At 36.3% G+C, this 18,687-nt stretch overlaps 1 long non-coding RNA gene across 1 annotated transcript; it reads right to left on the reverse strand.

Moving 5' to 3' along the window:
• Positions 1 to 12,600: 12,600 nt before the first annotated feature.
• On the reverse strand, positions 12,601 to 18,388 carry LOC124244087 (uncharacterized). The gene is made up of 3 exons (XR_006889886.1): positions 18,342 to 18,388; positions 15,947 to 16,036; positions 12,601 to 12,753 (listed from the first exon to the last, which is right to left on the reverse strand). It is a non-coding gene; the product is annotated as an uncharacterized LOC124244087 (long non-coding RNA).
• Between the last annotated feature and the right edge of the window lie 299 nt (positions 18,389 to 18,687).

Consider the following 18,687-nt stretch of genomic DNA (forward strand, 5'->3'; position numbering starts at 1 on the left):
TAGAGACTACAACAGAATATGTCCAGTGTTTTCTCCCATAGAAGTGAGAACCATATGGTATGTGGTGCTGGCTGACTCCACTCTCTAACATGTTATGCAGACAATCTACTTGTGGTGCCCAGCTGAACGATACACACATTAAAGTGACCCTTTTGGCCTGGGTGACTTACAATCCATTGTATTTGTTTATATCTCCAATTTGAAAATCTTTGGTACCGATTTATAATTGCATCAAAAAGAAAAAACACCTAGGAATAAATTTAATCAAGGAGGTGAAATACCTGTACACTGAAAACTATATGACATTGAAGAAAGAAACTGAAGAATACTCAAATATATGGAATGATAATCAGTCCTCATGGATTGGAAGAATTAGCATTGTTAAAATGTTCATGTTATTCAAAGCAATCTACAGATTCAATGCAATTTTTTTCAAAATTCCAATGACTTTTTCCCAGAACTAGAAAAAATAATTCTAAAATTTGTATGAAACCACAAAGGACCTGAAATAGCCAAAGCAATCTTGAGAAAGAAGAACAAAGCCAGAGGCATCACCCTCCTTGATTTCAAACTATATTACAACGCAATGGTAATCAAAACTGTATGATATTGGCATAAAAACAGACACACAGATCAATGGAACACAACAGAGAGCCCAGAAATAAACCCAAACATAGATCATCAATTAATTCACAACAAAGGAGGCAAGAATATACAATGAGGAAAGGACAGTCTCTTCAATAAATGGTGCTGGGAAAACTAAACAGCTACATACAAAAGAATGAAACTGGGCCACTATCTTATACCATATACAAAAGTTAACTCAAAATAGATTAAAGACTTGAATGTAGACCTCAATCCATAAAACTCATAGAAGAAAACATAGGTGATAAGCTCCTTGACATCAATCTTAGTAGTGTTATTTTGGATCTGACTCCAAAGGCAAGAGGAAAAAAATCAAAAACATCAAGCTAAAAAGCTTCTGCACAGTATAGGAAAACATCAACAAAATGAAAATGCAACTTACTGAATGGGAGAAGATATTCAGAAATCATCTATCTGATAACAGGTTAATATCCAAGATATATAAAGAACTCATACAACTCAATAAATAACAAAAAATAAAAAATCTGACTAAAAAGCAGGCAGAGGATCTGAATAGACATTTTTCCAAAGAGGACATACAGATAGCCAAGAGAGACATAAAAAGATGTTCAACATTACTAATCATCAAGGAAATGCAAATCAAAATGACAATGAGATATTACCTTGCACTTGTCAGATGGCTATTGTCAAAAAAGACAAGAAATAACAAAGGTTGGCAAGGATGTGGAGAAAACGGAACACTTGTAAACTGTTTGTGGGAATGTAAATTGGTGCTGCCACTCTAGAAAAGAGTGTGGAGGTTCCTCAAAAAATTAAAAATAGAACTACTATATGATACAGCAATTCCACTGATGGGTATCCAGCCAAAGAAAATGAAAACACTAATTTGAAAACATGTATGCACCTCCATGTTCACTGCAGCATTATTTACAATTGCCAAGATATGGAAACAACCTAAGTGTCCATCAACAGATGACAGACAAAGAAGATGTGGTATTTATATTCAATGGAATACTACTCAGCCATAAAGTAGAATGAAATCTTGCCATTTGCAACAACATGGATGGACCTTGACGGTATTATGCTAAGCGAAATAAGTCAGAGAAAGACAAATACTATGTGATTTCACTTACATGTGGAATCTGAAAAAGAAAACAAACAAAATAAAACCAACACTCACAGATAGAGAGCAGATTGGTGGCTGTTAAAGGGGTGGGAAGGTGGGGGGGGGGTGGCGCGAAATGGATGAAGGGAGTCAAGAAGTACAAACTTGCAGTTATAAAATAAATAAGTCATGGGGAGATAAAGTAGAATAGGGAAATATAGTCAATAATATTGTGTTAACTTTGTATGGTGACAACTGGTAACCAGACTTTTTGTGGTGAACATTTCACAATGTATACAAATATCGAATCACTATGTTGTACATCTGAAACTAATATAGTATTGTAGGCCAATTATACTTCAATAAAAATAACTTTGGTAAATTGAGCATTAATCACAATTTTATTGTCATGTATTTTTAAAATCTACATTTATGACTCAGTATAATATCCATTTGTTCGATTTTTCAAACTCTAGCATTGCCATTCGGGGTGTTGTAAACTGTCTGAAGATTTTTTATTTTGCTCAAGTAAGTATAAAGTCTCATGTAGCTGGAGATATCCCCATTGACAATACATATGAACAGGCTCAAAAGCTTAATGTAATCCTTCTAAAGATTATAAGAGCTTGCCTAGACAGAAAAATTCAACAATGAGCATGGTTTATAAACTGAAATTGATGAGAGAATAGACCTATGTAGTCTAGACACTTCGCAGCTTGTGGCTTGAAATCAAATTATATTTTCCTTTCATAGAATACATTTCTTGATAAGTGGCAATACACTAACAATATTCTATTCATGGATAAGAATAATGCCACCAAAGTATCAATAAAAGAGGTGCATAAGAGTCTAAGGAATTTGGAAAAGTGTAGCATCACCATTCACCATCCTTAATTCCAATTCCAAGTAATATGGCTAATTATATAGCAGAAATCCATATATAAGCAATGTTAACTTTAAATTTATACCAGTAAACTCTTTTTATAGTGCCATTTAGGTCCCTCAATCAATTCTGCAATCTTTCATTAATACCTATGCCTATAAACATGCCTTCAAAATGATGGATAGAGTCAAAGTTCTTTTAAGATGGTGTTTTATTACCTTTTTGTAACTTAGCTTGTTTTAAATTATGATTAGTTACTTGATAAATGCTTCTCATGTTTTCCTTTTCTCAAGAAGTAGTGTCGAATGGAGCCATGAAAAGTACTGTATTTAGGGTCAGAAGACAGCACCTACTGTGGGTTTATCAAGTGAGAAGCAAGGATAAATTGAATGCCATTCCATCTTTAAAGAATCTAAAACATGATAAAGATTATGACACAAGTATCAGGTTCTACGGGAGAGAAGAGGAGGAAGGATGCAACTTATGGTTTTAAAGGGAAATCTTAAGGAATAGGAAATATTTGTGTAAGAAGTTGCCAGATAGAGAAGGGGAGAAATAGCATTGAAATCAAAGGATACAGACACAACATGCACAAATAAATAAAAAGAAAATACAGAAATTCGCAAGTACTCTGACCTGGCTATATTACAGTGAATGTGTGTTGGTAGTCGTTTTTGGGTTACTGGGAAGGAGGAAGATGCACAGATTACAGGAAATGAAATGGAACCATTGCAGAGAGCATTGTAACTTTATGCTCCAGATAATGATGAGATCTTCACGAAATTCAGCAGAGGAGTGAAGTAAATCTCTTTTTTTTAAAAAAATTTTCATTTCCAATATATCACTGTGCACTGTTGACCTTGCCTGGGTGGAGAGAGAATCTGATTGCAAGGAGGCCAGTTAGGAGACTATGGCCATAGGTCACAAGGAAGAAGAGAGTTTATAGAAGGAATAGGAATAGATAGATTTGAGAGAAACTTTATATCTTGTTACTAGCACTTTACCTTTACTTACAAAAGTAGCTAGTAAACTTTTCATTGAGTCAACACAGAAGACATTAAAGTATTTCAATTAAATTCTTCTTTTACCCTATTCAATTAAATTTTCTCACACAGCCAATGGCCACATTGTTACCTGAGGAAGAAATGCCATATTTTTCTCATCCAAGCTTTCCACTTCATTATCTAAAAATGGCTCATCCTGCTAGGTTCCCTCACATCCTAACATCATTATGCTTCTCTTCATCTTTCCACCTAGGTCAGAATTCATTTCTCCTTCTTTGCTCCCATGTTACATTGCTTATACCTTCTGTTCTAGTTTTATTTTCTTTGCTACCTTTATTATCTTATAGGATCCTTGAGGGTAGGGAGTCTGCCATGTTTGACAATCTGTGACACATATTTCTTTGATCATAAACATTTGATAAATGTATGTTGAAAAGAAAAATAATTGATTTAAACTCAATCCTAATTTCATAGTAATACCTCCAAGTGATAAGGGATTTTCAAGTGATATCTGTAGTGTAAACAACACAGAATCCCTAATCTATGATTTTTAAGAGGCATATATTCATCTTTACTCTTGTCTATATACAAAAAATAAACATAGCTTTAAATCCCACACATAAATGTGAGAGCAAACTCTTGTTCTCAAATATATTCATGTACAATCTTCCATATTTACTTATTAAAATTTTGATTGTGAAGAATTTTATCATAATATCTAACTTTCAGGTTGACTTATTCAAGTTTCCATTGCTACTAATAGCAAATTGTTGGTCACTTAGAGTTTTACTACATTTAAACATCATCATTTCAATGACCAAAATAGAACATCAGAATGGAAGCTTATACCTAATTGCACCAGAGTTCATTAATAAGGCTTTGAGTAATGAGTCCTGACAAGTTACTGTAATTGCATCTCCATTATAAAGGCTATTTTGATATGAAATCTTGATTTTTTAAAAAATTCAAGTCTTTAGCATGTGTTCATTCATTATTTCATAAACACTGTGATAGTTTATACCTGAGAAATATGGTAATATTTTCCCATACATTATAGTTGTGATAGATTGTACTTTTCAAAAATGACTGCCACAATATTTCTAGTCCCATGTGATCTTGCCATTCCTTCATCAAATGGTGGCGTCTATATCCCCTCCTCTTAACCTTGGAAGCTCCTCTTGAGGTAATAATAAAGTGGAAGTGGCACTATGTGATGGCTGAGGTTAGTCATAAAAGCAATATAACTTCTGTCTGGCTCTCGCTCTGGATGCCTGCCCTTGGAACTAAGCCATCATGCTGTGAGGAAGACCTGGTCACGTGGACAGGTCTACATGGAAAGGAACTGGGGCCACAGGTCCTCAGTCCTTTGTGAGCCCCCATCCAACAACTAGCACCAACTGTTGGCCACAGGGGTTTATGCAACATGGCTTAGAGACAAGCCTTCCTTGCCAAGCTCTAACTATATTACATATTTATAAACAAAATAAAATGACTGTTGTTGTTTAAGGCCACACAGTATTGAGGTGATTTGTTAAAAGGCCATAGTAACCTGAGCAAAAGTAAATAAAGCGTTCCTAAGGGGCACATCTTGCATTATAGAGCATTTCCTCTCGGTGAGCCCCAGACCTGCAGTGCTCGCTCTGCATGACTGGCTTCTGTATTCTTGGTGCTTAGAACAGGGCTTGGCCCATAGTATTCGGCATATAAAATAACAATGAATTTATAGTGAGAGATATATAAATCAAGGATAATAAAGGCTTTTGGAAAACATACGCATCAAAATGTTTGTAAAGTGAAATTTGTCAGAACTTTTACCCAAATTTATGAAAACGTTAGTATACATAAGAAGTAGCAAAAAACATATGGTACATTTAAAGCTATAAGAATCTTAAAATATAACACATACCTTTACGTCACAATTCATGTTTCATTTCAAATATACATTACTTATGATGATCCTCAATAGTGTTGCTAAGTTTGTATACCAATTTTTGACCTAGTTGTCTGTATTTGTTCAATATTTTACTAGTACCTGAGATATCGGAATTGATTTCAATAACTCAAAAATGTATTTTCATGTATTCTTTCAAATATCATGTAATATCTGTAATTTTGATGCAAAATGTGCTACGTTGTCTTACCCAAAGCAGCTATTCTTCTAATTTCTTCCTTTATAATATAGATTACAAGGTAGGTGTGTCTTTCTTAATGGTTTTTCCTAGATGAAAATTTCCCTGCAGACATTATCAATCCAAAGACTCAGATTTAGCCATGTTTTCCATTTTATTGACTTGAAGCAAAGCATATCTTCTCTCAGCAACACAGAAGGCTTTAGGGAAAAATTCCATAACTATGAAAAATGTTTTATTATTTACCCTGCACTGTGATGCTGAGCTTATTCCAAGAGAGACTGACAAGAAGGAACATTAACCAAATAGGCAGAGGCACATAAAAATCAGTGTGAGAAAAATTATTGAGTAAAAAGTCACTGAGTATGATATTAGCCACTTTATATTTCTGTAATATAAATTTATCTATGATGAATCTTACAAACCTCCCACAAAGATATTCAAAAAAATAGCAAAACTATTCATTGATTATTGTCATTTATAATAATTGGGCTCAGTAAACTCAGAGGAAATTCTGTAACAAATATTTTTAAATGGAAATTTATTAAAATATCAGAAACATCATCCTATTGATAGAAATGCTATGTTGGACAAAAAGAAATATTTAGGAAATAAAAAATCTTATTAAAATGATATTTTTCTGTTTTATTTTATTCAAATAGTTATCTAGACAGTAAACACCCTACAACTTGTCAAAAGACAAGATTTGTGTTTTAAAAATTAGGAATACTCTATGGTTGATGTTAAATTGTAGAGTTAGTAATGTTTCACTCTGAAATTATCTCCCATGAGAAGTTCTTGAAATTAAAAATACAAAATAAAATAACACCACGAAAAACCCACCACAAGTGGATTCAGTTCTAATCTACTGCTCCTGATATTTTTTCCCAAGGTGGTCTAGCAAAGAATAAAGATAAACAGCCTTGTTTTTCAAAGGCAAATGTTTAACAGCCTCATCCATACAGACACTGTATTATAGACACTATATTTTAAGTTGTTGACATAGTATTTCACATTGCATACAATATATGTGATAAATTTCATTTTGCAGATTATTATATTTTGAAACTTACAAGGTGGTTCTTAAACCGACAACTGCCCAAAAATATATAAAGCAAAATGCTAATATCACTGAGTAAAGAATGCCAAATTTATTGCCTCTTCTGATATTTATCAGAATTTATGAATAGGATAAAAATGTACTATAGTCTATTGCGAGGAACTATTAAATTGAAGAGAACTCCAATATGATTCTGCTTTTGAAAATGTAGAATAATGTTTAAAATGTAGCTAATTGGTTAATAATTTTCCACACTATTAATAATTTACTAATAATAGAACAATTATTTTTACTCAAGATTATGAATAATAAAGATAAAAAAATCTATCATTCTTTCACTGTCCCAAATATCCACTGAATCACTCAATTTTCCTTATTCCTCATCCTGAATACTTCCTAAGGTATTAAGAAGTTACATGTAATAGAAGAGCTTCTGAGATTTGCCTTTTGCTTATATTTTCTGACCCTGTTTTCTTTAAATTGCTGCTTAGGAAACAATTAACAGTTGTGGGTCCCTCCATCTTCTCAACACTGCATTGATTCCCTCTTCCACGCTTTTGGTTATGCTTTATCTTCTGCCCAGAAATGCCCTGAATCCATCTTCACTTGACAAAATTTGGCTCAGCAAACTTAAAACTCAGTTCAGGAGCGTGTTGGGTGTCCCCAGGACCATCCCCATTTTTAGAGATTCATTAGAAAGACTCATAGGAGTCAGCATATAGGCATACTTTCCACAAAGATTTATCACAGTGATGTAGTAAGGATACATAGCTGGATCGCATGGGAAAAAGGCACAGTGTCTACAGGAATCTATGTAGTGGTTTTCTTATACTCTCTCTATCCCATAAAGTGCCACCCAGAGTGTCCTCTTCCTCCGATAACAAAATGCAGCCACATGTGTGCGATGTTTCTGCCCAGGGAAGCCCATTAGAGACCTAGCTGGGCACTGGCTGATCACACAGGCATCCTCTGCCTAGCATGTCCTAACACTCCAGACTCACAGAAGGAAAGGTGTTTAGCGTAAGTCATATTGTTCACACACTCTAGGCATACTGAACCTTCATCAATTATCTATCGAATGGGGGCCAAGTTTCCAGATGCCAACCAAGGGCCAATCTCTCAAACAGGCCTTTCCAAGATAGCAGTCTCAGGCCTGCTGTGGTAACTTTTCTGCACAAGAAGTAAATTCCTCAAGAAGTAGCTGTTGATCTTCAGTGCCTCCATGCCATTATATCTCTTAGTATTTCCTACTTTGGAGTACCATTACCAGTATATTTAGCTTTCGCTCCCATATTACCCCTAATATCTTTTTACATGAATCTTGGAAAATAGTAGGCACTTAGCAGAAGCATGTTGAAAAATTAAATAATAGATTATCAAGTCCCTTTTCTTTAAACCAAGTTTTAAAGTCTGTGTAGCTTCTCCTCTTTCTTTTCTGAACAATTCATCCTAATATCACTAAGTAAGACTGAGCAAAGTATGTGTCCACTAGTGAGGTGGAAAGGAGGCAAGTTGAGCTGCGGCGGCCCAAAGCAGGCTGTTCGAGCTGTGTGGGGTAAAGAGGGATTCCATGGGGTAGGAGTAGACCAGCCTGGGAAGTTGGAGCCCAAGTACGATGAAGAAGGCATTCCTATGGGGAGGCAACCAAGCATGTTGTGTCAGAGCCTACAGGGCTGAAGGGGGCAGCCATGCCTAGGGAGGCCCAAGGCAGGATTTTGGATCTGGGGGTAGGGAGAGGAAGGTGATTACACACTGGGGGACAGTGACAGCAGTGTCTGTCAGAGAGTATTGGGAAGAGTGGCAACAATGGGTGATTGGTTGCCTAAAAGAGGATCAATAAAATAAGTATACATAGGATAATGAGAAACAGGGCTCTCTTTGTCAGAGAAAGGCACTACAACTACGGAAAGGAAGATAATAAGAATGTTGGGTTGGGAGTATCAGGGTGAACTTGTGGTTTTTAACATACACAGACAGAGCAAGACAGAAGGCAGAGAGAGAGAGAAAGACAGAGACCGAGAGAGGGAGATATTTACGTACATATTCAAAATTATATATTTATAATTTAACAGGCTACATAAATGTTGCTATTCTCTGTGGTCCTACTATATGAGTACAAGAGAATACTAAATATTTCTTGTATTCTTTAACCAAATCGTCCACAGGTTATTTTGATGAAAACATATTCTTCTGTTAGGGAGAGAGAAGTTATTAAATAAATAGAATATGAGTACCAGTGAAATGTATTATTGCTCTGGGTCTCTAACAGGTTCTTAAAGGTTTTTATTTTCCCCCTTTCAAGATTAATTCACTGCATCTAAGAGAACTAGAAGTGAAGTTGGGGATCTAAAACGGATACTAATGTCCAAATGTTTAATCTAAAAAATACATTTCTAGAAGATCTGGAACTGTAAACTTATGTCTTCCATTAAAACCATACTATCTTCTGTACATAAAGCTTACTGCAACCTTGGTCTTAACCTGCCAGAATGGAAGGTAGTATCTTCTTTTCCTAAACAGATTTTCCTTCTATTCTCCTGTTACTTATACTTATTCTCTTAGCCACTGTGCTCACAATCGGTATTATCTCTCTTTTTCTCCCTAGACTTCCATGCCCAACATTCAAATAATCACACACGCTACATGTTTTTCCTCATAATTTACCTTACATCCATCCTTCATTTACTTTTCTATTGTACCCTTTACTTGGAATAGCCTTTTCTTTTGTCAGCCTCTTCTCTTTTAGCTTTCTCCTGCACATGGCCATCATAAAATAAATCATCTTCGCTATTTCCTCTTTAAATCAGTTATAGAAATAGACACAGCTGAGGGAGCAGGATCAATGTTAGAATATCTGTTCTAACTCCTTTTTCCTCTAATGTCGCAATTTCTTTTTTCACGCAAGCAATACCTGCTTCCCCTATAGTATCTTCACCTCACTTCACGAGTTGTCCAAACTTTTTTCAGGTTTTAGACATTTAAAATGTTTATATATTATAAAAAGTCTTAAATATGTTTAAAATATTTATGTAGTTCTTTATGCTCCTTCTTATTGTGAAAGCTTGCCAGAGTAGAAAAGCTGAGCTTTCCAAATTTCTTTATTCAGAGTATAAATCATGCTTCCAAAAAGAAATGATATTGAAAATTAGACACTTATGGATGCAAACATCAAAGGCACTTACTTAACAAGCATTCCAAGCAGGTTGCTCTCCCCAAATCCATGTACATGGAACTCTTTTTAAAGTCAGTGGGAGTTCTGCCCCCACAAAGGTTTCACACAAGGGGGAAAGAAAAAGAATTATTAAACATAAGTAAGTAGAACAAACTTTAATAAGCTCTCTCAATAAGTATTTACCTGAAGGATTGGAACAGCTGCAGTGTAAAAACCTGTTTAATAACCCTCTATTAAATAATTTTCTTTATTTAAGTTAAAATGTAATGCAGGCTAAGTTGCAAGCAAGATTTACATAATGTCAATTTCTAAAAGTGGGGTAAACAGGGATTTTGTATTAACCAAATATTTTTAAGGATTGTATTGTTCTGTTTTCTTCACACTCTAATACTTTGAGTCATTTATTAAGGCCAACTACATAATTGTGTAGAGAAATAATGAAGCAAACATACTTTGTGTATCAAAGTGGTTTGCTAGAGCATACCAAGTAGTTTTAAAGAAAGTAAACAAGCAAATTAATTGCCAATTTTCTCGCAGAATGTGGCTTCTTAAATGATGAAAACCTTAAAAGACTTCCTCAAGATTTTCAACAATCGTAAACTTTTTGGAAGTAATTTATCTTCTTTGCCAATGGTAGTAACATATGCAAGAATTTACTTTTCTTCAGTTTCAGAAAATGAGACTTTTGTTTCTTTGGAACTCTCGCTGCTTCTTTCCCATTTGTAGTCACAATTCTCAGTTTATGGCACTGGAATTATTCCATAGATATTAATCCCAAAGTTATAAATATGATAATGATTCCAAGAAGTAAATTTATTAAGTTCCCTCTTATCTTCCCTCTCCGTCCATCTCTAACAAGTAAATGGTTTCTCAGAATAAAACATTTAGGGAAAATAATCTGAAATGAACTTTACAAGCAGGGTTACTTTGGATTAAAAGAGATTTCCATGCTCTCTCTCTTTTTTCATCTGAGACGTCAATCTCCCTGAGGGCAGGTTGATCTTGAATAACTAGGGTCACGCTAACGTCCAACTTGGTGCCTTGCACATTGTGAGCGATCAATAACAATGTGTTAAAAACTGATATTCCCCTCTAATTTGCCTCCTGCTTTCCTAGATCATAGGAACAACAAGTGCATAACCATCCATGAGATCGTGAATATTTAAATATCAAAAATGTATTCTTTATATTAAAACAACCACTGAGTTCCTTCATCTCATAAGGCAGAATTAAAGCTGTAACATGATGGTTGGATTTTGTACATTTATTTACAAAATTTGTTAGCCCTATACAGTTCCAATCATATAGAATGTGATAGGGTCTCAGGGTAGACTTCCAGGGTAGGCACTTTGAAAGATGAGTCCATTCATTATATAAAATATATTTAAGATTTTCTGTATATGAGGAATAAAGTCCCTGAAAATAGGTTATTTTTAATAGATGTTCAAAGTCTAAAACCTAAAAAGGGGAAGATCCTTTGAAGAGGACTTTGAAAAGGACTTTGACAGTATTAATAAAGGAAAAAAGAACTTAAGCTCAAGTTGCCAACTTATCTCTTTAATAGTGGTCCAAAAAAAGACACTGGGTCATCGCCCTTTCCTTGATGACCATATTCTAGGGATCCTATGAGGGATTTGAAATCTCAAGTATGTTTTAAGCATTTAACTCCTTCCCTATGCTGCGACTTTCTCACGTCCCCCGTATCCTTCTAGTATGTCAGATTTTATTTCCCGGGGAAACAAAGGAAAAACAAAAGAGACAGCTTGCATACATCTTCCAATGTATAAAGAATCCAAAATAAAGTTACCTTTGAATAACGTACATTTGCCAAACTCAAAATAATATGGAACCCACAAGTGAATAAAAATAAACTTTTTCTACAGAATCGTAGTTTTTTTGAAACGTTTGCAATTTGTGATCCAACATTTTAGAGCAAAAATGTTTAATTTTATTCTTGATATTCAACAGTATAAACAAATGTGTCATTTTAAGAAAAACTTTGATGTATAAACATGTGAAGCTGCCCTACCTTAATTGAGATTTAATGCACATAATTGCAATGACTGGCTAAACATTTTACATGTTGATTAAATTCATTTCTTAATTCAGAACTTTAAAAAAAAATAAAGATGATACTATGCTAAAATAACCTAATACAGACTCTTAGAAAGACTTGTCCTGGAAAATGTTCTAAGAATGTAGTCAGATATGCAAAATTTGTCTTATGTGAAATACATAATCTAGATATTGAAATTTGTCACTCTGGGCAGTTAGCATAAAATATGGGATGAACAAATGCAGTGGCCCCCTTCTCCATGACCACAGACGGGTCTCCTACTCTGGCCAGAGACCACACAGAGATGTGATATGGGGGATGAGTAAGATAGTATACACCTGTCTGTGCAAATTCATCACCAGTACTGAAAACAACAAATTGGCAAAAAGACTTTACTATTCAGATATTAGTATGTTTATAGATATGTGATTTAGGGTCAGAGGCTTGGAAATGAGTCAGCTTCTGCCACTTAGATGTATGATATAATCTTGGAAAATTATTTAACCTCCTTGAGCTTTGTTTCCTTTTGTATGATAAAATACACACAAGAATAACACCCACCTCATAAGGCCTTTTTGAGGATCAAGTATAGTAAGCACATTGAGAAAGCACCTCTTACACAATTATAGCAATGTGGATCATTTGTCTCATTGTTAAGGTAATTTTTTTTCCACTGTACATCTTGGTAGTAAATCAGCTTGATTTTCTATGAGTCTTTTGGAGAGTTACAAAAGTAATCTATAATGGGAAAAAAAGGTGCATTTTAACTATCTAATTAGAGTCTTCATTCGCTCATTCAGCAGGCATTCACTGTTTTTCTACAATGCGCCAAGTACAATGGTGGATACTAAGGATACAGAGATAAATGACCATTGCCTTCCCTCAAAGAGGTTACACTCTAGTGGCTAAGAAAAGGAAGGAAAGACACAAATCTCATCGAAGCAACTATAGTCTCTGATGGAGCAGTTGAGGTGGACATCATTTTCAAGAGGTTAGACAATGGTTCCTGGAGGATGTGACTGTTAAGCTGAGTACCTGAGACCTGTGGGAAATGGAGGCATAAACCAAGACCAAGAATCAAGATGAAACACACCAAATTCTGCAAACTAAAAATAACTGAGCAAGACCAAGAAGTAAGCGAATATTAAGATAGTATGCGATGAAACTACAAGGGTAGAGGAAATTGAGATCCTGAAGGGTGGTATATTCTCTGCTAAGAACTGATTTCTGAAAAATATGGAAGGCTATTAAAAGGGGTAGTGAGGTGATGATAAGTGCATTAAACAAACAAAAAAAGAATCCTATAGCTCCAGCCTGGTGGCATAGTGGTTAAGTTCATGTGCTCTGCTTTGGTGGCCTGGGGTTTGCAGGTTCACATCCTGGCTGTGGATGTAGCACTGCTTGTCAAGCCATGCTGTGGTGGCATCCCACATAAAATAGAGGAAAATTGGCACAGATGTTAGCTAAGGGCCAATCTTCCTCACATACACATACACACACACGTAAAACCTAAATAAAAGGCATACAGATTGCAAAGAAAGAAATAAAACTGACCCTATCTTCAGGTGACATGATTGTCTACATAAAAAACCCAAGAACTAAGAAGGAAGTTGAGCAAAATTGCAGGTAGAAGATCAATACACAAAAACCAATTGCATTTCTATATACTAACAAGGAACATATGGAAACTGCAATTTTAAAAAACACACCATACTATTTACAATTTCGCCAAAGAAAATGAAATTCTTGGGCATAAATCTAATAAAACATGTACAGGATCTGTATCCTGAAAATTTCAAAATGCTGATGAAAGAAATAAAAAAAGACCTAAATAAATGGGAAGGCATACTGTGCTCATGGATTGAAAGACTCAATGTACTATACACGTCCATTCTCCCAAATTGATTTATGGATGTAACGCAATGCCTAGTAAATCCCAGAAAGATTTTTTGTAGACATAGACAAGCTTATTCTAAAATTTATATAGGAAGGCAAGGAACTAGAATAGCTAAATCAATTTTGAAAAAAATAATAATAAAGTAGAAGGAATAACTTTATTTGATGTTGAGTTACTCTACAGCTACAGTAATCAAGAAAGTGTGGTTTTAGTGATGGGATAGATACATATCAACAGAACAAAATACAGAACCCAAAAATAGACCACAAAATTACACCCAACTGATTTTTGACAAGAGTGCAAAAGCAATATAGGAAGGATGATTGGCTTTTCAGTAAAGGGTGCTGAAGCAAGGGACATCCGTAGGCAAAAAAAAAAAAAAAGAATCTTGACCTGAACCTCATATCTTACAGAAATTAACTCAAAATAGATCATGGACTTAAATTTAAAATGTAAAACTATAAAACATTTAGAAAAAAATAGAGAAAATCTTAGGGACACAGGGTTAGGCAGAGTTGTTAGACTTAATGCCAGCAGCATGATCCATAAAACAAAAAATTGATAAATTGGACCTCATCGGAATTAAAAACTTTCACTTTGCAAAAAATCCTGTGAGAAGAATGAAAAAATAAGCTACAGACTAGGAGAAAATACTTGCAAATGACACATCTGACAACGGACAATTATTTAGAATACATAAAGAGCTCTCAAAAGTCAGCGATAAAAAAAAAAAAACTCAAGCAATCCAATTAAAAAATGGGCAAAAGACAGAAACATAAATTTTGCTGAAAAATATACAGATGGCAAATATGCACATAAAAATATGTTCAAAAAATTAAGCATTAGAGAAATGCAAATTAAAACCACAATGAGATGTCACTATACACTATCAGAATGGCTAAAATAAAAAATAGTGATAATACAAATGTTGGTGAGGATGCTGAGAAACCAGATAACTATACTTTACTGGTGAGATACAAAGTGGTACAGCCACTCTGGAAAAGATCATGGCAGCTTCTCACAAACCTCAACATAGATTTATCATACAACCCAGCAGATGAACTCTTGGGTATTTATCCCAAAGAAATGAAAACTTACGTTCACACAATAACCTGTATATGAATGTTCATAGCAGCTTTCTTCATATTATCATATTATCATTTCAGCCAAAAACTGAAAACAATCCAAATGTCCTTCAGTGGGTGAAGGCTTAATCAAAGTGTAGGACTAGTCGGCAATAAAAAGGAAAGAGCCATTGATACATGCAACAACTTGGATGGGTCTGAACATAATTCTACTGCATAAAACAAGACAATCTTGAAAGGTTACATTTCATGATTCCTTTTACATACCATTCTTCTTTTGTTGAGGAAGATTAGCCCTGAGCTAACATCTGTCGCTAATCCTCCTCTTTTTGCTGAGGAAAACTGGCCCTGAGCTAACATCCTTGCCCATCTTCCTCTATTTGATGTGGGACGCTTGCCACAGCATGGCTTGACAAGTGGTGCGTAGGTCCACACCCAGGATCCAAACCAGTGAACCCCGGGCCTCCAAAGTGGAACGTGAAAACTTAGAACCACTGCACCACCGGGCTGGCCCTTTACATAAAATTCTTGAGTTGATAAATTATAGAGGAGAACAGACTAGTGGTTGACAACGCTTAGGAAAGGGAGTGAGAGGGAGACAGTTGTGGCTATAAAAGGGGATCCCTGTGGTGGAAATCTATATGTTTACCATAATGGTGATGAGTGTGATGAAATTAGACAGAACTAAGTATAAACACACACAAATTAGGGTATGTAAAACTGGTGAAATCTGACTAAGGTTGGTGGATTGTATTAACATCAATTTCCGGGTTGTACTATAATATACAAGATGTTACCACTATTCCAACAAGGTGAGAGATATAAGGGATCTCTATTATTGCTTACAACTGCATGTGAATCTGTAATTATGTTAAACTAGTTTAAAAAAATCACTCTAGGTACAGTGTAAGGATAGATGGGTAATGAGGGTGGAATATACAAGACTTACTGGGTCACTGGATGAGTGTGTGGGTTTGCTGGGCAGAAGTAGTAAAGAACAGGACACAGTCTATGATGACCACCAGGTTTCTTCCTTGGGCTTTATTCATCAGGAGAGAAAAGAGAGGAATAAATGACTGGGAAAGAGGGATGATGAATTCCATTTTGAACTTGCTGGGTTTATTTTCCATCCACGCAGCAGAATATATAAAATGAGACTATAAGGAGGAAAACAGGAATACCTGGGCAAGGGAAGCATAGACAGTGTTCTGCTGGATTTTATATACATACTCTTCATACAGCATTTCAACACATGAATGAGTATTAAAACACCAGAGTCATTGGCATATCACAACAAGGGGATTTCTGAACTCAGAGGCAAGAGTAAACATACAAAAATATCTGTGGGAGTTTCAAATACAGGCCAGATAAAATGATTTGAATTTCCACTATGCCTTAAGGTAAAAAGGAGTTGATATTGAGTACCCTCTGTGTGTGTCAAGTTCTACATCAGCATTCAGAAGTACTATCCTGTTTAATCCTCACAATTGGCCTAAAAAGTTGATTTATTATCTACAATCTCTAAACAGAGAATTTAAGTAATTTGCCAAATGAAAGAAAGCCGATGAGTAAAGTCTTGGGCTAGAATTTGAACCTAGATGTGTGTGTTTATCTTCTAAGCCCACATTCTGTCCACTACATCAAGAAGCTTGTGGGGGAGAGCAGATCATAAAACCTTTTTAAAAATTGCAGATTTTATATTCTTGCTTATTTAGGGTTTTTTTGTAGAGTCAAATGTCTACGTTTATATTTGAACATGTTCAGCTTCCTACAGGGAAGTTTTAAAGGCTCCATTTAGGTCGCTTGCCCCATCTCCACAGGAATGGCATGCCGGTTTGGCATCAGTTGAATATTCATGGCTTTCCATTCTCCAGATGCACTTGCTATGGTCTAGATTAGGAAGGGGTTAATTTTCTTATAGTAATTGTTTAGTAGTCCCCTCCTTTTCATTTTCCAGTTAACATGGTTTTTTTTTTTCCCAGCTATGCAGCCTCTATAGATTTGTTAATAAGCATTTTTCACCTCAACTAATACAAACAGATAAACAGCAGGTGTCCTCAGTTCCGTGTTCTCAAATTTACATGGTGCATTAGGTCCCACTTCATTAGCCACTAACACGAGATTCCCGAAACCTCCACACCAGTAAACAAGCAAACAAAAAAAGACGTATCTCTACACAAATCCTGTACATTATAAGGCTTATTTTCTCCTTTTCTGATGATTTTTTATATATTCTATTCTTCAGTTCATACATTTCCTGTGAGGAATTCCATGTCGGATTTTTAAGGTTAACACGTCGTGCCTAAGATCTGGGGCCTGAAAGTCAGTTCAAGACTGTATATCACAGTCCACTTACTTTACAAACCAAGAGCAGCCAAACCAATCCTTGAAAAGGTAAATCTGAGGAAGAAATTAGGCAATTAGGCTTCTCTCCTTAATCAACATAGATGAAGCTTCAATATGGCCAAAGACCTTTATTATTATTATTATTATTATTCAGAAATCTAGATTTAATTGCAAAGGCATTTCAATAGGAAACTCTCCATATCTCATCCCATATCCATCAAAATGCAGATTCTAGCTGAGTAGTATATAAACACTAAAAAGGTGGGTGGGCAGTGGGGGATATGAGGATGTTGATGTGACCTCTGTTGGGACAGGTCGTTTTGATCTTTCACCTTTCTAAAGCATCCAAACCTTAGATGTAGATTTAACTTCTCGCTGTTCACGCCATCTAGTGGTTAGAAATGGTATATGTTTGGTTTTAAGGAAGATTCCTAATGACCGGGGGGCGGGGTGCACGAAAAACAAAACGGTTGGCCGCGACAATTTCCTAGTCTCTCGGCACATCACTTACCCCTCACACTGACACCTTTAACTACTTTAACCATTTTAGATATGCTCAGAGATGCGCAGAGAGAATGAAGGGGACGCACACAGAGACGCACGCCCCTTGACGCTGACATTTAGAAAAGGGTTCCAAATCCTTCCTGTCATTCGCAAAGGACGGGAAAAGGAGTTGTGGCAAGACCTAGACCAAGGAGACTGCCTGACTTTTCGGCAAGTTGGACAGATGACATATTAACCCCCGCAACGTCAACATCTGGTTTGAACAAATAAAAAGAAAGAGAAAGACGAAAAAGCACTTAAAAATTCCGCCGCGGGGCTTTGCAGGTCTTGCTAGCCAGTCGCCCCCAGAAGACAACCAATTCCTGCGCGTTCCGCTCCGCTCACCCTCCTTCCCAGCTCCTCTCTCTCTTTTCCCCTTTTTTCCCACGCTCGCCTTGAACCAGGACCCAGGGAGACAGAAGCAAGGCATCGGTCCCCTTCCTCCACTCCCTCACCAAACCACCGCAGCCGAGTGCGTGAAGCTTCCCTTTGTTCATCGAGGCTCTCTCTCTTCCCCGGCAGATCCACCTGGATGCTCTCCCTCGGTGACATTTTGCGCCGGGGCTGGTGGGTGGCTGGGGTGGAGCGAGAGGAGCCCAAGGGGACGGGGGCGGAGAAAGGTCAAGCCGAGAGAAAGGCAGGAGACGCCTTTCATAACCTGCGTGGCGGGGCGTGCGCGCGGTTATTTATTTATTTTCTCCTTATTTATTGATCGCACGAGCAGAGCGGCGCGGGGAGCCCGGGGAGATGCAGGACCACCCACTGGCGGGGAAGCAGCGTGCAGCCCTCCCGCGCCCCCGC

The sequence above is a fragment of the Equus quagga genome, chromosome 8, assembly GCF_021613505.1.
Source record: "Equus quagga isolate Etosha38 chromosome 8, UCLA_HA_Equagga_1.0, whole genome shotgun sequence".
Classification (NCBI taxonomy): domain Eukaryota; kingdom Metazoa; phylum Chordata; class Mammalia; order Perissodactyla; family Equidae; genus Equus; species Equus quagga.